Raw genomic sequence first — 7,190 nt, 5'->3', positions numbered from 1 at the left:
CTTGCTGTCGAAGAACTGCCAGGATCTTCTTGAATAGTGGACCAGGCTTGAGGGGCCGAATGGCCTACTCCGGCCCCTAATCCTTCCATGCTTATGATCTTATGACCTTTCACAGGAGAACAAACTCTTCCCTGAGCATGCATGAGGAGAAAGCTACAGAAAACATTCCCGCCCAGTGAGCTTTCACTTGTGAGGCAAACATGTGAACCGCGACACTGCGGAAACATCTCCACTTTCAGCACCAGGTCAGACGGAAATGTGAAGCGAGCAGGTGAACTGCTGAATCCCAGTTTTTTGGAGTGAGTTGTGGTGTCAAAAAATGAGTTTCACTTAATTATAAAAAGTAAGAAATGTCAGATTCAAATCCACATCTCCAGAGGAGACTGCGAACGGAACACAGCACCTGAGACCGCTCGGCCATCCTGACTATTCAGTGCTGGGTGTGGCCACCTGCAGCGTGATTTTGAACTGTTGTGTCCTGTCACATGAAATAAATGAGGACAGCAGGCGTATCTCTGCCTGACACCGGGGAAACAGTGAGGCAGACCTTGGAGCAAGGGTCTGGTTATTGCCAAACAGCAAAGAAAATATTAATTCTGGAAGAACAATTTCCAAAAATACAGTAGCCCTGACGTGATTTGAACACGCAACCTTCTGAGTTGGAGTCAGACGCGCTACCATTGCGCCACGAGCTCTAGACCAACAGCATGGGATGTTCATCGATATGAAGGTTTCACAATACAAGTGGCTTTAAAATCCCTGCCCATTCCCACCAAGTGTCAGAAGCAACACTCACCTGCCAGTCACTGCATGTTTTTTTCTGAAACATTTGTGCTGCTTTCACGGGAAAGCATCATTAATTAACCCCTCACCTTCTTTTGCACAATGAAAGAAATGCTAACTGAGGGACAGTCGGATACTTCAATCATTTGTCCTGTGCTTTGGGGAGCGGGCAGGGAAGTGGACCCGAGTCCATGATCGGATCGGCCATGATCGTATTAAATGGCGGAGCAGGCTCGAGGGGCGTATGGCCGACTCCTGCATCTATTTCTGATGTTCTTATGTTCTTCTGCATATTAACCCATTTTACACACTGTATTTTAGGATTCTGGTTCAAAACCTTCATTGCCGATAACACCAGGAATCTGGGGCAACTTTTTCAAATTTAACAGCACCGGTTATTCCTACCGTGCACAGAAAATAGAATCAGCAGTGAGGATAAAATCCCAAGTCAGTAGGATTTCAAATAAAGTGAAAGAATTTTACAGTGAAAAGATTTGGAAGTGTTACTTGTATTTGTGTCTTTAATTAAACTTTGTGGCGTCTGACTCCCGTTCATGCCACTGCTGAATAAGAAAGGAGGGTTTGACGTTGACCAGACTGCACTGCCCCTGATATTTGTGAGCTCATCCTTTATATTCAGTGGTTTCTCGCCCTTTGATGGGTTGCAGTGTAGCGGATATCACGTTGGCCTCACACACGAAAGATCCCGGGTGGATCCGTTTTCTCTCACTCAAAGTTATCTATTTATTGAAGTGGAATAAAGAGCAATGAAGGAATAATGGAGCCCTTTTGCCAGGAGAATAAATAGCAAATAAAAACAGCAAATGCTGGAAATCTCAGCAGATCAGGCAGCATTTGCCAGGAGAATAAACTCGCCTCTGATTGTTCCTCTATAGCAAGTTTAAACATAAAGTTCGTGGCCAGGATTGAACCAGGGCCCTGTCTCATGTGAAGAAAACGTGATAACCACTGTACTACAGAAACCTCTGGCACAGCAACCGCAACAAAGGGGCGCTGACCAGTGAGCTCCCTCTGTGCTGATCGGGAATGTGTTGGCTCACCTGAAACAAATTCTGTCCCACACTGAAAGTTATCAATCCTTCTCCTCCGCTGCCCTTTACAGAAATGTCATGGATCACCCAGCCACCGTATTCACTTCCACATCCTCACAGTGGGGCCACAGAGGCTCCTATCGTCTCCCCGCGATCAGCGAACTCACACAGTTTGTAAAATTAAACCCGGAACACGTGCCCGGCAAAGGGCAGGAGAAGCCAGATAGTCTGTAAGCTCGGTCTATCACAGAAAGTATAGGTATTCATGGTGATTACAGCAATTATTAATTCTTTGAGGATGTAATGAACAGGGTGGATAAAGGGGAACCCGTGGATGTGATGTATTTTGACTTCGAGAAGGCATTTTTACAAGGTGCCACATAAAAGGTTACTGCACAAGATAAAAGTTCACGGGGTTGGCGGTAATATATTAGCATGGATGGAGGATTGGTTAACTAACAGAAATCAGAGAGTCGGGATAAATGGTTTATTCTCGGTTTGACAATCAGTAATTAGTTGGATGCCGCAGGGATCGATGCTGGGGCCCCAACTATTTACAATCTATATGAATGACTTGGGAAAAGGGATCGAGTGTAACATTGCCAAGTATGCTGATGATACAAAGATGGGAGGAAAAGCAATGTGTGAAGAGGATACAAAAAATCATCAAAAGGACATAAACAGGCTAAGTGAGTGAGCAAAAATTTGGCAGATGGAGTACAATGTTGGAAAGTGTGAGGTTATGAACATTGGCAGAAAAAATCAAAGAGCAAGTTATTATTTAAGTGGAGAAAGATTGAAAAGTGCTGCAGTACAGTGGGACCTTGGGTAATTTTGCATGAAACACAAAAGGTCAGTATGCAGGTACAGCAAGTGATAAGAACATAACATAAGAAATAGGAGCAGGAGTAGGCTATACGGCCCCTCGAGCCTGCTCCTCCATTTAATATGATCATGGCTGATCCGAACATGGGCTCAGGTCCACTTCTCTGCCCGCTCCCCATAACCGCTTATTCCCTTATCAGTTAAGAAACTGTCTATCTCTGCCTTAAATTAAATTTATGATCAGGAAAGCCAATGGAATCTTGGCCTTTATTGCAAAAGGGATGGAGTATAAAAGCAGGGAAGTCTTGCTACAGTTATACAGGGTATTGGTGAGGCCACACCTGGAATACTGCGTGCAGTTTTGGTTTCCATATTTACGAAAGGATATACTTGCTTTGGAGGCAGTTCAGAGAAGGTTCACTAGGTTGATTCCGGAGATGAGGGGGCTGACTTATGAGGAAAGGTTGAGTAGGTTGGGCCTCTACTCATTGGAATTCAGAAGAATGAGAGGTGACCTTATCGAAACGTATAAGATTATGAGGGTGCTTGACAAGATGGATGCAGAGAGGATGTTTCCACTGATCGGGGAGACTAGAACTAGGAGGCATGATCTTAGAATAAGGGGCCGCCCATTGAAAACTGAGATGAGGAGAAATTTCTTCTCTCAGAGGGTTGTAAATCTGTGGAATTCGCTGCCCCAGAGAGCTGTGGAAGCTGGGTCGTTGAATAAATTTAAGACAGATATTGACAATTTCTTAAACGATAAGGGAATAAGGGGTTATGTGGAGCGGGCAGGTAAGTGGACCCAGTCCATGATCGGAGCAGCCATGATCGTATTAAATGGCGGAGCAGGCTCGAGGGGCCATATGGCCAACTCCTGCTCCTATTTCTTATGTTCTTATGTTCTTATGTCCCTTTGTTCCTCTACACTTCTCAGTGTCCTACCATTTAATGTCTATTCCCTTTCCTTGTTAGCCCTCCCAAAATGCATGACCTCACACTTCTCCAGATTAAACTCCATTTGCCACTGTTCTGCCCACCTGACCAGTTGATTGATTTCCTCCTGCATTCCGCAGCTTTCTTCTTCATTATCAACCACACCGCAGATTTTAGTATCAACTGCAAACTTCTTAATCATAACCCCTATATTCAAATGTAGATCATTGATGTAAATCACAAAAAGCAAGGGCCCTAGTACTGAGCCCTGTGGAACCCCACTGGAAACATGTTTCCAGTCTCAAAAACACCCACCAACCATTACCCTTTGCTTCATACCTCCGAGCCAGTTTTAGATCCAACTTGCCACTTTGCCCTGGATTCCATGGGCTTTTACTTTTGTGACAAGTCTGCCATGTGGGACCTTATCAAAAGCTTTGCTACAATCCATACACACTACATCATATGCTTTGCCTTCATCGACCCTCCTGGTTACCTCCCCAAAAAATTCAATCAAGTTAGTCAGACACGACCTTCCCTTAACAAATCCGTACTGACTGTCGTTGATTAATTCGTGTCTTTCTAAGTGAAGATTTATCCTGTCCTTTAGGTTTTTTCCAATAATTTACCCACCACCGAGGTTAGGCTGACTGGCCTGTAATTACTCGGTCTCTCCCTTTCTTCCTTCTTAAACAAAGGTACAACGTTAGCAGCCCTCCAGTCCTCTGGCACCACACCTGAAGCCAGAGAGGATTGGAAAATGATGGTCAAAGCCTCTGCTATTTCCTCTTTTGCTTCACTTAACAGCCTGGGATGCATTTCATCCGGGCCTGGGGATATCCACTTTCACAGCTGCTAAACCTCTTAATACCTCATCTCTCACTATGTTTATTTCATCTAATATTTCACACTTCTTCTCCTCGATAGTAGTGTCTGCATCGCCCCTCTCTTTTGTGAAAACAGACGCAAAGTATTCATTCAGAACCATCTCCACATCTTCCGCCTCCACACACCGATTACCCTCATGGTATCTAATAGACCCACCCTTTCTTTAGTTATCCATTGCTCTTAATATATTTCTAAAACTTCGTGCATATGCTGGAGAAATAAAGAGCTGATGTTGAATTGAGACCTACTCGATTCGACTCTTTAGAAGAACCAGAGGTGCTCTCGGTCGAAAAGGAACTGAGACAGTGCGGGCACATTTCACCCGGACAAGGTCCGGTCTTTGAAGTGCTACATCAACAGCCCCTCTCTTTTGTGAAAAAGAGGCAAAGTATCGATTAAGAATCATAGCCACGTCTTCTGCCTTCACACACAGATTTCATTTGTGGTCTCTAATAGGCTCCACTCTTTCTCCAGTTATCCTCTTCCACTTCATGTCTTTGTGTTTGTGTTTTTCCTGATTTTACTTGTCAACATTTTTTCATGCTCTCTCTTTGCCTTCCTGATATATTTTTTAATTGCACCCCTGCACTTCTTATATTCCTTTCGAGTTTCTACACTTGGTGGTCTCACAATTGTACAGTTGTAGCAGGATTTCCCTGCTTTTATACTCCATCCCCCTTGTAATTAAGAATAACATTCCATTTGCCTTCCTAATTACTTGCTGTACCTGCATACTAACCTTTTGTGTTTCATGTACAAGGACCCCAGGTCCCTCTACACCGCAGCATTTCGTAATCTCTCCCCATTTAAATAATTATTTGCTTTTTTATTATTGCTACCACAGTGGATAACCTCATATTTCCCACATTATACTCCATCTGACAAATTTCTGCCCACCCACTGAGCCTATCGATATCGCTTTGCAGATTGTTTGCGTCCTCCTCACAACTTGCTTTCCCACCTATCTTTGTATCATCAGCAAACTTGGCGACATTACAAACATGCAGAGCACAGAACAAATTATTGACGGATTGACTTTCTCTCAGTTCGCATTTCTTTCATTGTGTAAAATAAGATTATCGAACCATTAATTATGTTTATCCCATGAAACCGCTGCAGTCCGTGTGGTGAAGTTGCTCCCACAGAGCTGTTAGCGAGCGAGTTCTAGACTTTTAACCCATTGACGATGAAGGAATGACCGATATATTTCCAAGTCAGGATGGTGTGTGACTAAATCTAACAATGGCTGGTGCCGCAGGCACCAAACATTTTAAAGCAATGTACTAAAATGCAGTATGTAAAATGAAACAAGATAATAATTCACAGAAAAATAGAAACATAGAAAATAGGTGTAGGAGTCGGCCATTTGGCCCTTCGAGCCTGCACCGCCATTCAATGAGTTCATGACTGAACATGCAACATCAGTACCACATTTCTGCTTCCTCGCCATACCCCTTGATCCCCCTAGTAGTATGGACTATATCTAACTCGTTTTTGAATATATTTAGTGAATTGGCCTCAACAACTTTTGTGGTAGAGAATTTCACAGGTTCACCACTGTCTGGGTGAAGAAGTTTCTCCTCATCTCGGTCCGAAATGGCTTACCCCTTATCCTTAGACTGTGACCCCTGGTTCTGGACTTCCTCAACATTGGAAACATTCTTCCTGCATCTAACCTGTCGAACCCCGTCAGAATTTTAAACATTTCTGAGATCCCATCTCATTCTTCTGAACACCAGTGAATACAAGCCCAGTTGATGTAGTATTTCTTGATATGGCAGTCCCGCCATCCCGGGAATCAGTCTGGTGAACCTTCACTGTACTCCCTCAAAAGCAAGAATGTCCTTCCTCAAGTTAGGAGACCAAAACTGTACACAATACTCCAGGTTCGGCCTCACCAAGGCCCTGTACATCTGTAGTAACACCTCCCTGCCCCTGTACTTAAATCTCCTCGCTATGAAGGCCAACATGTCATTTGCTTTCTTAACCGCCTGCTGTACCTGCATGCCAACCTTCAATGACTGATGTACCATGACACCCAGGTCTCATTGCACCTCCCCATTTCCTAATCTGTCACCATTCAGATAATAGTCTGTCTCTCTGTTTTTACCACCAAAGTGGATAACCTCACATTTATCCACATCATACTTCATCTGCCATGGATTTGCCCACGCATGACATGTAAAGCAGGGAAAGTAATGTCTAAAATGGGGCTGTATAAAATTAATGTGAATATTTTTCTGCCTGACAGGGTTTTGGAAGCAGATTTAATAGTAACTTTCCAAAGGGAAATATAGTTGAAATGAAACATTTGCAGGGTGCTGGGGAATGGGACTAATGGAAATTTCTTTCACAGAGCCAGTACAGATAACAACATAAGACATCGGAGCAGTAGTAGGCCATACGGCCCCTCAATCCTGCTCCACCATTCAATGTGATCATGACTGATCGACGATCTCAACTCCACTTTTCCGCTCGATCTCCCGATCCCTTGATTCCCTGAGACTCCAAAAATCTATCGAACGCAGCCTTGAATATATTCAGAGACTCAGCATCCACAGGCCTGTGGGGCAGAGAATTCCACAGATTCATAACCCTCTGAGTTAAGAAATTCCTCCTCATCTCTGTCTTAAATGGCCGACCTCTTAACCTGAGACTGTGCCCCCTGATTCTAGATACTCCAGACCGGAGGATAAAACCTCTCAC

The 7,190-nt window shown here is 43.9% G+C and overlaps 1 non-coding gene across 1 annotated transcript; it reads right to left on the bottom strand.

Moving 5' to 3' along the window:
• Positions 1 to 623: 623 nt before the first annotated feature.
• Positions 624 to 694, bottom strand: trnaw-cca (transfer RNA tryptophan (anticodon CCA)). Its single transcript has one exon. It is a non-coding gene; the product is annotated as a tRNA-Trp (tRNA).
• Positions 695 to 7,190: the final 6,496 nt, after the last annotated feature.

The sequence above is a fragment of the Pristiophorus japonicus genome, unplaced genomic scaffold (assembly GCF_044704955.1).
Source record: "Pristiophorus japonicus isolate sPriJap1 unplaced genomic scaffold, sPriJap1.hap1 HAP1_SCAFFOLD_91, whole genome shotgun sequence".
Lineage (NCBI taxonomy): Eukaryota > Metazoa > Chordata > Chondrichthyes > Pristiophoridae > Pristiophorus > Pristiophorus japonicus.
The sequence above is the reverse complement of the archived record's forward strand: the minus strand, read 5'-3'. Positions and strand labels throughout refer to the sequence as shown.